Source organism: Sinohyriopsis cumingii, chromosome 16, assembly GCF_028554795.1.
Source record: "Sinohyriopsis cumingii isolate HCF-2022 chromosome 16, ASM2855479v2, whole genome shotgun sequence".
In the NCBI taxonomy this organism is placed as follows: Eukaryota; Metazoa; Mollusca; class Bivalvia; order Unionida; family Unionidae; genus Sinohyriopsis; species Sinohyriopsis cumingii.
The window spans coordinates 66,441,971-66,457,299 of record NC_142976.1 but is presented as its reverse complement, the minus strand read 5'-3'; the positions used below and the strand labels follow the sequence as shown (position 1 = coordinate 66,457,299).

Genomic DNA, 15,329 nt, shown 5'->3' with positions numbered 1-15,329 from the left:
GCTGCTTTTTTTGTACAGAATTATCCCGCTTAATGATATGAATCAGTTATTTAGAAGGTGTACCAGGCAAGTAATTCGCATCTTTTAAGTCAATCATATTGGTGTCTCGCAGAAATAGCAGAAGATCTTCCGAATGCCGGAATGCAAGCAGTCGAAATAGCCTCTGTTGCGTATGCGGAAAGAAATATGTCTAAAATGTATGACGGCACAGTAGTTTACAGAAAAACAAAACATCAGTTTTAGAATATACCGGAAATTTATCTCCAATAAAAGAAACCTAAAATATTTTTTTGAGCTACTTCTTGGATCAGATTGAATGTAGGATTAACTGTGGGACTACGAATGAGGGAAAATGTTAGTCTGGTTCCCAGAACACTTTTCCCTCCATTTTGTCTTTACTAAGAAGAGTAATGAAGTGGAGAGTGTCAGGGAACCAGACTTAATAAAAAAGTTTGTTCGTTTCGGTCAATTATTGTTTAGTAAGGGGCTATCTACCAATATTATGAACTTCTGAGAAAGTGGTGGATGTAAGGTAAGTTGTTTGCATTTGCAGCATGCACAGTGGAGCAAATGTTGATATACCTCTATGTTACTTTCATGTATTGTGGCTAAAATTTTCACTCGATTTGTGGAAATTGTACATGATCTAATCACATGGCTAACTAAAATGACTGCTCCCTTGTGCTAAAAAAAAATCAGTCTGAATTAGTATGAAGTACACTATATTTAGCAGTTATTAAAATAGGGAAAATTAATTTTGCCAGACTAGGCAATAACAGCTTCTGAGAGTGCAATGAATGAATTACCAAATATATAAACTGTATAAAAAAAGTTATCGGCTCTTTTTTTGTTGTTGTTGTTTAACGCCATTTTTCAGCACAAGATGGGCTATACATGGCGGCCAGTATAACTGGTGGAGGAAGAACCCTGGAAAATCCAGGGAAGAACCACCGACCCACAAGAAGCTACTGGCAGGCTTTCCCACGTACCCACGCTAGCCGAGCCTTGGACTCGAACCCACGCAGACAGAGGTGAGATGGTAGTGATCCGGAACGGTGAGCGCTTTAGACCACTCGGCCACTCGGGGCCCCGGCTCTTTTTTTAAAACAATTTAAAATCCAGGAAGTGAAAATGACCAAGGGGAGCTAGCAGTCTTTTTGAAAAATGCACATTTGAAGTAAGGCTAAGCTGTATATTCAACAACCCATATTACATCGATCAATCATAAAACAATATAAAGGGACTTAAAGGTTCTTTTAATTATACCTAAGATGTACAAGTCATAATTAAATAAACAGTGAGGACACCCGGGGAAATTTTTTTTTTTTTAAAATTCTAACACTATGCAAGAAACGAATGCGGTGAGTGCCACCTAAATGAGGTATAATAGCAACTCATTTCTGGCGATCAGCCTCGAGCGATCAGCCTTAGCTAGATTTGCCTCACGAGTTCTCGTATTGGCTGAGGGACCGATCATTCTAGCTTAGTAATATGCATAGATAAGAGAGGTATAATAGCAATTCATTTCTGGCGATCAGCCTCGAGCGATCAGCCTTAGCTGGATTTGTCTCGCGTGTTCTCGTATTGGCTGAGGGACCGATCATTCTAGCTTAGTAATCTGCATAGATAAGGAGCTTCTTTTGAGATAACTAATATACATAATGCACCAGCGAACGTACTAAGTAAACGGAAGAATAATAATAAGAAGAATGCATTTGTAACAATGAGTAAACAATTATTTGCAACTATCCAAACACGATACAACAAGAAACATATATTGAATTACCACTTAACATTACTTTTTTTCTTGTAACCTTACATCAGTATCACTATGTATCATGATATCACTTTCTTTCTTTAAATTTAATTAGTAAACTAAAATAATTAAATGACATTAATAATTAATATGCTGACATATATCAAGAATGCTGACTTTAAATAAGCTATATTCAAAAATCAAATTTAAAATTATTTACAATCAGCTTGAAATTAAATATTTACATTCATTTAAACATGCACAATTTTAAAATTGTAGACTGAAATAAAATAAGTTGACTTACTGGTTTGCGATTTGTCTCACAAGATAACATTCAGTGATAATGAAAGAGTAAGTATTAACACTGCAGTACTCATTAACAAGTCCTAAAACAATATTGATCATTTTGTACATGATGAGGTTACTGTAATTAAAAGGTTGCATGAAGAAACAACATGGGAATTTCAAAAGGTGCAAACATGTAACATGTCTAATTAAGGTGAGTGAAGACATTTGTATAATCTTTATTATCACTTGTTTATAAATAAAATTATCATGCTTTGAACATGAAACAATTATTCCTCTTTTTAATCCACTTTAATTGAATTTGTTTGCTTTTGATGTCAGGACAAGTAGGATCAATTAGGAAATAAATAATTAAAATCACTTGTTATGAATAAATACCCTTAATGTATTTGTAGTATAAATTATATATTTTTAATGAAATTATGTTATTATTGTTATTATTTAATTAATTAATTAATTAATTAATTAATTAATTAAAACATATGAGATTAGTTAGGATTGGATTAATTAAATGCGGAATGAATTGCCCACTGAACTTAGACACAAAGACACAGTGATCACATTCAAGAGTGCTCTCAAAACTCGCTTATTTCGACTGCAAGAACAAACTTAAAGACCTAATAATGTTTCCTACTTTAAATATTCTCAGCATGTTTTTTTAATATTTTCTAATTTCATGGTGTTTGTTTTTGTGATCTTATCATTATATGTTTTTTATCTTATAGTTGTTGTCTAATGTTGTAAAGCGCTTAGAGCTTCTAAAGATTAGGCGCTATACAAAGTCCTCATTATTATTATTATTATTATTATTACTGAATATAATCACTTGGGATAATGGAGAAATTCTGCCAGTCATTAAATATTCATTTATGCAAATATGCAAATGAATTTGGTTGAAACTTTTGTTTTCATTGAACATTGTGGTTTTTTAAAAATGACGTTGACATTGAGACTTGTGCTTCTAGAAATTTAGTATTATGTTATCAGACCGGTAGTGTATATACTTTAACCGTTACTAATAATTCCATTGTAGGTTTCATTTCAGTGCTGATTATTACATTTTATTTTGTTTAATGTTACAATTTTTAAAGTACTATTTGAAATTAGACCGCCATTGGTGGCGTTATCAGTTTTCATGGATTGGTTGAATTGCAAGGTTATTTCGCTAGTAGTTTTATTATAATTATTATATATTATTATAACCTTATCTATGAATTCTTTGTATGTTTATATTTTTTTTATAGACACGTTTTTAAATTAGAATTGAAATTAAACGATACATCATTATACGCCTCATACCCATTTATTACCGTTATCAGTTTTTGTGGTTTAGTAATAAGATCGCATTATTTTATCTGCACGGCAGTACTCGTAATAGTATCTATACTGACACCGTTACTAAGATATAAGTTACATTTTATTTAGGTACTAGCAATTACATTTCTTTCTTATTAATGCACGTTAAGTTTATTACTGTTATTAGTTTTCGAGGACTGGTATAAAAAAAAAAAGTCATTGAAAAACCTGCTGGGGCTCGTATCATTACTTACAATTGACCTGTCATACATGTGCTATATAGTAGTTATTATATAGTACATTGGTCCGAATTTCCTCTAACCATTGCCACCCCATTTTTGATATTTGGACAGTTATATTGGGGAGTAGGGTCCCTACACCCCAACATAAATATCAAAATATCAAAAATGGGGTGACAAGGGTCAGAGGAAATTCTGACTAATAGTATACGTATGACAGGTCAGTTGTAAGCAGCGATACGAGCCCCTGTGGAAAAACCAATATGGTGTGGCCTAGCTTCCGATGATATTGGTTCATTGGTATCTCGATATTTGAACTTTTCGGTTGGTATTTATTTCATCTATTGCACTACATATCATGTACTTATATATACTACGTGACCATAGCCTAGGTTACTAGTTCTGCATCACCAGTTTATTTTGGGAAAATGTCAGGATTGCTGACAAGTACATATTTTATAAATAAATCCATGAATATTATTGTTTCTAAATAATATCCATAACCTATGTTTTTAGATAGAATCAAAATCTTCTTAAAATTGCTATCACTGTAACAAATTGTTTAGCCAGTTTGTTGTCTGATAATGTCCAGTGATGTTATACAAGAGTTAGATCACTTGATTACTGTGATGGTCAAGGACTAGTAGATCGAATCTGTGGTAGTATATAAGAGTCAAAATGTGAAGCATGTTAATGTCGTATTTTGGTGGCTTTCGCAGTTAACAGGTGTTGACTTGAAAGCTGCATTGTACACGATTTATTACTTTTCATTGGAACACCGGTTGTTGTTCAAACAGTCTTAGGTTGATATGTACTTTCATGCTCATGTTGAATGTTCGTTCTCAGCAACAATCCCAGAGCATCTCCAATCATTATGGGTGGTTATTTGCAAATGCATTTCTTTAATTCTTTCTTATAAGTTTATGTTGCTGTATGGCACAGGTGGCATAATGAGTGCCATATAATTAGCATCCATATATATGTGATATCTTAGTAACTCCCCTTTCATAACTAGGACTGTACATAACATCTGTTTATTGTTTGTTTCCCACAGTTATCTGATTTATAGTGGAAAATAAACTCATTTTAATACAAACAACAACAACCAGACTTAAATTATATCTTGAGGGTCATTGTTTTTATTAACTTATTTGCTGATTGCAGACTTCATGACCTGAAATATCATAGCACTCATGATAGTAGTGAACAGAAAATCAAAATAAAATGAAAGAAATAATTCAAATTTTGAATCATTTTAAATAAAAAACAATTGACTGACTCTCATAAATTCTGTGAAATAACTACACAAGTTTTAAGACCCTTTTTGATCGGCTTAAATGGTAAATAATAAAAAAATACATTATACATCTACATTACTCAACTGTGTGTTACAGTAGTAGTTGTAAACACTTTGCAGGGTCTATATACTGGTCCAAATCTGCCCATATCCTATATGTACCAAAATCCATCAAAAAATCTCCTAAAACAAACATTTTACAACCTTGATGGTAGTCGTATTGATATTTTACAGTCAGCTGATCATTCTCATCAGAAGTCTGTTCAGCGGATGCATTAAGTTGAATGATAACTTTATCAGTGCTCATCTATATCTGGTGACAATAACAATCAGTACTGTTCGAGTTTTACGAATAACAAGTCCATATAAATGTACATTTGCCTGTATATTATAGTATGTGTTTTAGATTTTTAACATAGCTTTAACAATTTTTAAGTCATATCGCAAAGATGTCTGCAGTGGCAGTTTATAATGATGTCTAGCACTGGTGCATCATTCCCCAGACATGTAGCATCATCTCCCACCAAGTCACATTATCCTGATACCAGGCTAACCAGTCCTAACACTAACCTCTTAATGTTGAGCGCCTGGCGAGGCTGCTGTTAGTACCATTTTTTGAAGTCTTTGGTATGACTCAGTCGGGGTTTGAACCCACGACTTTCCACATCCGAGGCGGACGCTCTAATCACTAGGTCACCAGAGCGTCACCAGTATAATATATAATAATGTATGTACTGGTAAATCTTGTGATAATGACATGATTAGTCGCTTTATTTTTTCTGTGACATTAATAGGTCATGCATAAAGTATGTATTCATTGAGTGGAGGTTGGGGGTGTTGAAAAAATTCAAAAAGCATTAGCCTGTGTATGTGGCAGTGTGACTGCTAAGTATGTTCTGCAGCGGTAGGGGTCAATATTCCTTGATAACTGTGATGTTTATGAAGAGTAGACAAGTCAGAAACATAACTAGCAGATGAGTTAGATGCAAAGTGGCTGGTATGCCATGTCAGGCAGAGCCAATATCTGCTTAAAATTATGAAGTGTGATATGTTGTAGTTTTATTGCCAATGGTGCACTTTGTGGAAGACATATTTTCCTCTTCATTTTCTGACATGACCAGTTATTTTATCTCATGATTCCGACAGATTATGCATTCCAGACCCTGGTGCCTCATGCAAATTTGTGAAGCCATACTTTACCAGACTGGGACAGTATTGTATTTGGATAGACACATGGATTGCCTTTTTGACACCTATTATCCTTTACTTTTATAAGAGTGAGATTCAGAAGCATGTCTTAAATTTATTACTCTACCTAGGCCAACATGAAATGTCACATGATCGCACACACCTTACAAAAATTGTCACCCGAGAAAAGAACTGTTATTTTTCCTGATTTGGATGATATTGAAGCTGATGATAAAAATTTGAGGTCCAGTCATTCCAAATGATGATAAGGTTGATTATATTCCAATTTTCCACTGTTGATATCAAAATTTTAGTCACTGGCTGATATTTGACTATTAAAGTTAAGGTCAAATAAATATTAGCTGCTGTCACTTGTTTAAAACTATTATTAGAGATAAATATTTACATTTGCCTTAGGAAAGCATTGGTTACGATTTCTGTAAAATTCAAGCTATGTATCACTATTATAGTTGATGTTAATACTTTCCTACTTTCATTTTCAAAGTTTGTTTTACATGGTATTAATTTAAACCTCTGCTTATTTTTAATGACTGTACTAATAACTTCATCTTGTAAAATTTAATTGTCCCAGCTATTCTTGGAAAGGGGGTGGTGACTCAGCAGTGTACATACACAAGGGTGGGATACAAAAATGTATGCTTTGCAATGAGTAATGGGAAAGGGGGTAAAAAATCACCAATTGTTTGCATATGTGCTTTATGGACAACCCCAACATCATTATCAGAATATTATTATTGCCAGTGTAACTGTTCTTGGGTAAAGTTATTGGATCGATTAAATGTTTTAACAGCTGACCATAATGTCATTAGTTCATTTGTGCATGAAATATCATTCTACATTATAACTATTTTCTCTTCTTTTTGTTAACTTTGTTTGCAGATTAGTGTAGATTTTGGCTGATTTTGGTAATTATATGGACTTTTACAAATGGGCCTTGTTACCTGATAGTCAAAAAGATGTTAACATGACCATTCCTCTGATAAAGGTGCATAGATGAGTCAGCGGCTAAGGACAAGCTGAAAAATGCGATGCTGCAAAGGTATATTTTCCATTTGCAACTAGAAGTATGGGTGTGACTGACTATCCCATATTCTGCATGAGACAGAAAAAACTATCTAACGTTGTCTGCCACATCTCATAACATATATGCTATACATTAATGTGTATAAGGGGAAATATTATTTATTTTGTATTAGAGTGGGAACATTTTAATTTGTCATAAAAAATGGTACATTTTCCTTAAGCTATGGATCGGCATTTTGAATTATGTATTATTTTTAACATTAACATGAAAATTTGCAATATTTTTGTGATTACTCCAATACACTAAATCATTTAACCTTCTATGAGCAACAATTATTAATTTTTCCTACAAACACTAAAGGTATCACATGCTGCATTTCTGGATTAAACACATTAATTCCATTATGTCTTAGATATTTCACTTTGAATTGTTTGCATGTAAATATAAGTTATTGCACACATATTGTATTATTATGTGCAGTATTAATTTTAATCTTCATTGGGGGGGGGAGTATTCGTAGTGATGATTTAGTATCATTTAATATTGAGCTTTACATTCTGGGTATGCAGATGAGTTTGAATGTTTATAAACTACTGTTGCTTTTAATTACTGCTGTTCTTGTTTGTTGATAGCCTCTGTATCACAAGTAGAGCAAACTTTTACCTAAAGTTCGGAGTGAAAGCAATTTTTCATTGTAGGTAATAAGTACAGGGAGAGAAAGAGAGAGAGTTAGTTCACAGGCACTTTACTGAGAAAAAAACTTAGTATGATGTATCCTAAAAGATTACAGTCTACCAAGGAATATTACAATTGCCAGAGACAAAGAACTCTTTCGTCCTGTGTCCAAAAAGCTTAGAAATAATATTGTAATAAGTCCCAAATGAAATCAAAGCACAAAATACTGTGATAAAAGTTCATGTAGCAACACAGTTTTGATTCAAAAAGATGATTTGTCTCTGACTGTGCACAGCTTCTAAGTTACAGACAACTGTACCAAAGTGACACTGTTACAAAGGGTAACTAAAATACTTTCCAATCAGTAAACAAACAATATGAGTACACTATTGGGCCAGCAGGAGGGGGGTATTTGTTAAGAAAGGTAGGGACTAAATTCTGAGTACTGACTTAATGTTAACTGAGATGTAAATATTAATCACCTAAATTTTCTGATAGTTACAAATAGGCTTGGTACCTCTTTATGCAATTAAATGTGACCTTTGCTTTATGTTGGTGAAATAAATTATGTAAGATGGGTATGTTTTGATGCATTTTTGTTTCCACCAATGGTATGCAAGGTGTTCAGACATCTAATGCGAAATGTTTCTTTTTCTTTCATTTGTTCAGTGATCCAATAAAGGCAGTGGGCAATTTCGGAAGGATTACAGCATCAAAGGTAAAGTGAAATGCTGCGATAGCAGATTACATTCAGTTTTTTGGGTAAGCTAATCAGAATGACGAATGTTGATTTGGATGTTAAGATTTTTGTTTCTTGAACATACTGGATACTGCACTTTTTCTGCAATCATTCAGGTTCAGTTGTATGGATAACACTCCAATTTCATGTATTTGAATGCAGTTAAAGCAAGTTTTGGCCTGAATTTATATTATGCAAGTTAGAGGCATCATTTGTCTCATAGCAGTGTAAGGAGCATTGTTGACAGCACTTTGATTTTAGTTTACTTTTATTACATCAATTTTTATAGTTTAAACTGCTGAAAAAAATTAGTTCAGTTTATCAGTGTTCAATGTTGCTTCATTACAAGGTATATATTTATGGGATACTTTTTGTCTTAGTATTATATAATCAAAAAATTAAACTAACATTTGAAAAATCTACTACATTTCACAGCATTTTAGAGAGAAAATTGGGGTGGTTCTAATAAATGGATGATCTATTTTGAACATTTACATTATTATTATTGCAGAGGCTTCGTTGTTTATCAGTATTGCTATAAATTAGTGCTACTTGACTTTTAATAATAACTGTATATATTGGACCCAATAAAATAATTATTTCCTGTATATGAACTTATGGTGAAACTTTTTTACAACTAGGTCATATGTTCCAAGACTTAAAAAGTGAAATAAATTTGTGTTTAATTTGTACCCCCATGCTGCATTCAAATTGATAAACAAAATGCTTATTTGATAATAAAATGAAATAAGTTAACATTGTATTGGTATCACTTATTCCTCTCTTTTTTCCATCATGAGCATTAATGAAAATGTATCCACAAAGTCCATATATGTAGCGTAGACATATATACTGTAGTATGTTTCACTTGCATCAGATTACACAAGACACAATGTTTACTGACATGAACATAGAGAAACAAATCGTGTTTGGTTGTGCTCAGAGGTTTGAATGTGTTATCTGATTGAAAACTGGATCCATCAAAATCACAAGTGAGAGTGAAAAAGTGAAATGATTGCTTGAAAGAGTGTGCCATTCACACATGACGCAGTGTTATGTGCAAAATATCCAAGATTGTATTACATACAGTTCAATTATATGACAGTATCTTGCAACTAAAATCTTTATTTGTCACTTTGCCAACAGGATATTAAAGACAAGGATTATTTTTTATTGCAAAGCAAGCTGACCTTGGAAACCGACTTTGGATACTTTTAAGCCGATCATATTTTAAAGGATATCAATAAAAAGGTTTTTTTTTCTTCAAAGCAAGCCGACTTTGGATTCTTTTAAGTGTGCTGATTTTATATATATATATATATATATATACATATATATATATATATATATATATATATATATATATATATATATATATATACACACACACATTCAGCGCACATAGGGAAACTACTTTGCTTCCATTTGACCAGTATTCACAGGAATTTTGGAAATACAATAAAGAAATGAAACAATTTTTAAAGTGACATAATATAGTACTTCGTGCATGGACATCAATGATCCAGGGTCACTTAGATGATTTGAGAAAATAAAATCATTTGATGAATTTGTGAAGGCCAGAAGAGAAGATGATATTGCAGATAATAAGATCATTAACATGGATGAAATTCCAGTGTGCTTTGATCTCATTCCTAGATGGACTGTCAATAACATGGTGGTTGAAAGTGTGAGAATTAGCATGACTGGTGCAGATCTTAAATAAAATGACTTTAGTCCATGCAGTTTCTGCTTAAGGAGAAGTGTTGCCTCCAACTATAAATTTTCACTGTATGACAAAGCTAGAAAGATATTCATGCACTGAAAGAATGGATCATATATGTGCAGGAGAAGGGTTGGGTTAATGAGATGATGCTGCAATGGATTTAAGAAAAGTACGCAGTTTTATATTTTTTAAAATATAAATTTAAGTTGGAGTGCATTTTTCGACATGTAATTTTCAAATGATTTAAAATGTGCTCACAACTTAAGACTGGAAAAGAAACTATGTGTCCCAGAACATACAGTGCACAAAAATATACATTCAGAATTGAGTTGTGTTGTCTCAACATAAACGGTATATATAACTTTATGAATAACAAACTTTTGATTGAGTTGCATAGCTAAATGTAAGTGAAATTGCCATAATGCTTCCATGCTGTTACATACAAATATCAATACTATTGTCACTGTATGAATTGTTTGCTAGTCATTTAAAGAGTGACATATTTATTTCATGATCTTTATATTATTATTTGGCAGCATAAAATTGATTTTTCAACACACTTTGATGCAGTTCACTAAGCTCTATAACTGTTAAAAATTTCACCAAAATGTTTCCAAAAGTGAAGAAAAAATTTGCTGCAATTATACTGCAGAAAAAATGTTTTTCCTTTTCTTGATGAAATCCACACTAAAATCTGTTAACATACAAAATTCCTAATAGTAACTTTTCATCTGAAATGTTAATTGGCATAACTTTTTCCATTTATTATGATATTTTTAAAAAGAAAACTGTTCTGGAATGATTTGGAAAAAAAATCTTTTAAATCGATTCATTCCTTCATAGAAATTCAGAAAATAGAAATTCGTTTTCTGTTTGTTAAATAAAATCATTCTTACTTCGTTCACATTATTTTCACCCATCCATTCATCTTTTCTGGGAAATAGATATAAAATATATGTTATGGTTTTAACTGTGACAAGTAAATCCCAGTCCAGGGGTTACATTATTTGTTTCCCCATAAGGCTTGCCGAGTGGGGAGACATATAATGTAACCCCGCAACTGGGATTTCCTTGTCTCGGTCCAAACCCCAATGTAGATTATTTTTCTCACCCAATATTTTCCTTTAAAAAGAACTCTTCATTAGTGTAATAGTTCATGTGCAAATGTTTACATGTGGCTCATTAATACAAATATGTTTATGAGGGGTGAGGTGTGACCATTGCATCCAAAGTACAGTTTATGTGGATGTTATGTGAAATTGACAATAAATAATTAATATTTATTACAAGAAACTTTCATTTTCATCAGTTTCAATTTTGAAAAGTTATATTGTAAATAATGAAACAATACTGGCTACTCAGCTCTACTGTAGTTATACTTAGCACAAGCTGAATCGAAGAGTAACATCTTGCTTTATTCATGGGTAATTAGAGATCTGTATCACTATCGTATATAACTCTTCTTTTCTTTGGAGGAGGTGAAACTTTTGTGACGTGTTGTCCTTAGTATTGATTGTAAAATTACCCCCATGTATAAAAGACCCTCCAAAACTTTCAAGTTCATGGATTCTTTGAAAATTTATTCTTGTCTTGGAAATATGGCAAGTGATACAGTAAATTTGCTTATGGATTAACGATTTCTTCTGGCTGGTAAGTGCATTATTTGTCATTAAATATTGTAGGTTTATCTTTCAGATCCAGTGCTGAATGTCATTCTCATGATTGAGAGGAACAAAGTTATGCTCCACTGAAATCCATTTACCTGCTACAGATTGCAGATTTACACCAAGAATGTGACCTCTACTTTGTCTGTCAGAGCACAAGCAGAATTCTAAAGTCTTCAACAGCACAGATTTCCAAGAATCACCAATTATTAGTACTAAACATGTTATTTGTATTGCTAATTCACTATACAGTAATACTGAAAGGGATGTACATTTCTGACCACACTTTCTGTTGTTCCCATGATTTCACTCTTCACAAAGCAGTACTGGTTTACTTATGTTATAATGTTGTTCTTTTGCAAGAGCAATTAATAGAGCTCCATTTTTCATTATTGTTTACCTTTCTTGTTTAGCAAAGGCATCTGCTCCAACTGTATTTTACATGATTGTGTTATTGAATAATGGTTAAAATGTTGCTCATTATTTCAGCTTGGTAAAGAAAGTAAAGGAAATATAAAAACATATTACAGATTGCTTTTGATTGCTGATTAAACTTAAATGATGGCAGCCAGATTAACAACTATTCCATTAAAACATACATGGGACCCAGAAAGGCACTTTCAAAGTGGGATACTCACCCATTGATGCAGTTTAGAATTTTCTTATCATTTTAATATGATATCCGTGAAATCAATGTACATATATTTTGTTTTAAACTGCCTTCCGTGGGTACTATGTATGTTTAAATGGAACAGCCCTAAAAGCAAAGCTTACAAATATGGAACATATAGTGAATAAGCTAAATTTGAAAGAATCTGGGGGGGAGCTCCATTATTTAAATAATTAGATTATTATATGTACATGCTTTATATCTTGTACTTGTGTCAGTAATTGGCTTAAAGCACTAAATATGTATATATGTTCATAAATGTATGAAACATGAACAGGCATCAAACCATGGGCAATAATTGTTGTCCAAAGAGTATTCACATAAAATATTTTGGTGGCTATCTGGGTAGAAAGTAGTTGCCTATGGGCACGAAACGGTGGGTAGTGGACGTGTTCCTCCTGTCAAGTAACAAAGTGAACAATATGTACATGCATGATAGAATGTTGCCTTTGCAACAGTAAACCACTTTTGGATACCATAAATTTCATTTATTGAGTTTATAAAAAAATGACATCCAAATGACCAGCATTTCATGGTGAAAATTTAGTCTGATGAATTTCCCAGAAAAATTGTTCTTTTGGTAACAAAAATCAGTTGTGTATAAAACATATACACTGTTGTTTCATAATATACTTACCTAGTTTAACATGTTTTGAAATGTATATATTTTCTGTATTCAGTCCAGACAATTTCATTGAGATTTTCTAATCATGACTGCAGGCCATTTGCAATCGCATATTGTACAGTTCTTTAATGTAAGAGTACAGTATACGTAAGTGTTTCGACTGAACTTTTTTAATAATGGTACAATGTACCTCTGCAAACAAAAAACTTGTGCAGATTAAAATTATTGAGGTACATTCATTGTAAGTGTAAATTTTCTTTTCAGTAAGTATACAGTATTTGGCTTTTAATTGCTTTATAGACTTTAAATCTCTGCACAGTGATGCAGTGAAAGTTACAGTGAGTGTTTGCAAATGAATAATTGAGGAATTTGGCGTACAATATTTATACCCAATAAATGCAGAAGCTGTACTCCAATTTTATGATTAGAAATATTTAGAATTGGCTTTTTGTCATAGCCACCATTATATGGCTTCCCTGGACACTATGAAAGGCTTTTTCCCAGCCTACAAATGCATACCATATCTGTCCTTTAGGTCTACAACAGTGATCTATATGAATGGCAAGTTGTACTGTGTTCTTCATAATTTGCTACCATTTCATTCAGTTTATGCTTTAATAATGTTTTCAAGTAGATAAGATGCTGTACATAAAAGATGTCTTAATTTTCAAAAACTTTTTACCAGTCTTCACCTGCATTGACCCCCATTGTGTTCCAAATCTTATTCAATAATTTACACACCTGGACAGCCTCTGACGAGGCTATGAGTTATATTGTGATTTGTAAACACCATTAATTTCATTGTAACCATAATTAAAATTTATATACTAAGAAGTTGCATTTTTGGTGCTTGAGCTTTTGCATTTAAATAAAGACTTGTTTCACATGTTAAGAGGTCTTGTAATAAGTATTAAGGGAAGAAATGAAAAAATAGCAAATAGCAATGTCTGTCTTAGTTATATTTGAAATCTTTTTAATTGCATGATTTCAAATTCATTTTGTATTCAGATGTTGTGGTCTTTATTGTTTCTGTGAGAAATAAAAAAATTAATAAAACATTTAACATCATACGATATTTCTTTATTACTTGCTTGTTCATATGACCATACTTATAGGCCACACATTGTCATAATTCTAAGCATCCACAATATGTTTCTTCAGATAGGGCAATAATTGAATCAAAAGAAATTATTTTCTTTGAATTATCTGTTTCCATTCTAGAATGTATATCTACTATCTTCTCACAATTACCTTCTCACAATTATCAAATGTATTTTTATCATCAAAATTAAAATAAGTATTAGTCACTATAGTACACAGGCCAAGAAATAAAATTACTAATGGGAAATGATAATTAAGGCAAAATAATTTACTTTCGTTAAATTATTTTCCATTTCAGGAGGTGTGTGTGTGTGTGTGTGTGTATTACAAGACTACTATTTTCTCAGACTACTCTGGTGCTCTGGTTGCCCAGTGTCAGGATAATGTGATTGTGATGCCCCAGTGCTTGACACCACTATAAACAGGCCCCTGGTGGCTGATTGCTTGAAGACGTCACCATACAAGCTCTGGGTTTATACACTCTCATTAATATTACCAACACGTAAAGCCCATAAAGCTACAGAAACCCTAATAACTCACAGAAACCCAGGTAACTGTAACTATATTCCATCAGTATTCAATTCCTACATTTGTATCATAGAAATTATTGTAAGTAAAGGGTTCTGTATTATTGGAGTGAGATCCTCATCTGATTTCTTGACCTTCTCGCATATCATTCTACCATTATTGTTTCTATTCCCCACCCCACCCCAACTGGCACTTCATAGAAAGTCTTTTGACAAAATAATTTCTTGTATTATGTTGGATTGGTAGTCTGCATGCATGACTATAAGCAAAATTCCCATGCTAAATTCAACGACAATAACTGCATTTGTGTTTTCCTCTCCACTTCAGAAGTTACAAATGTAGAAATGGCTAAAAGAACAGCACACTCCTTTCCCAACCACAACCCCCAAGTTGAAACTACAAAACCTTAACTGTCTAATTCTCCCAAGTGCAGGTCCTGTATTGAGGAAAATATGTTGTCTATATCAGCAGCTTCAT

General features: G+C 32.6%; 1 long non-coding RNA gene across 7 annotated transcripts; it reads left to right on the top strand.

Moving 5' to 3' along the window:
* The first annotated feature begins 137 nt into the window (after nt 1-137).
* LOC149780699 (uncharacterized) lies at nt 138-14,291 on the top strand. 7 transcript variants are annotated; one of them, XR_016415115.1, is made up of 4 exons: nt 138-197; nt 6,983-7,142; nt 8,472-8,520; nt 11,960-14,291. It is a non-coding gene; the product is annotated as an uncharacterized LOC149780699 (long non-coding RNA). The 7 variants fall into 7 exon arrangements; XR_016415111.1 differs by lacking the exon at nt 138-197 and adding an exon at nt 429-532; XR_016415113.1 differs by lacking the exon at nt 138-197 and adding an exon at nt 590-1,031.
* The last annotated feature ends 1,038 nt before the right edge of the window (nt 14,292-15,329 follow it).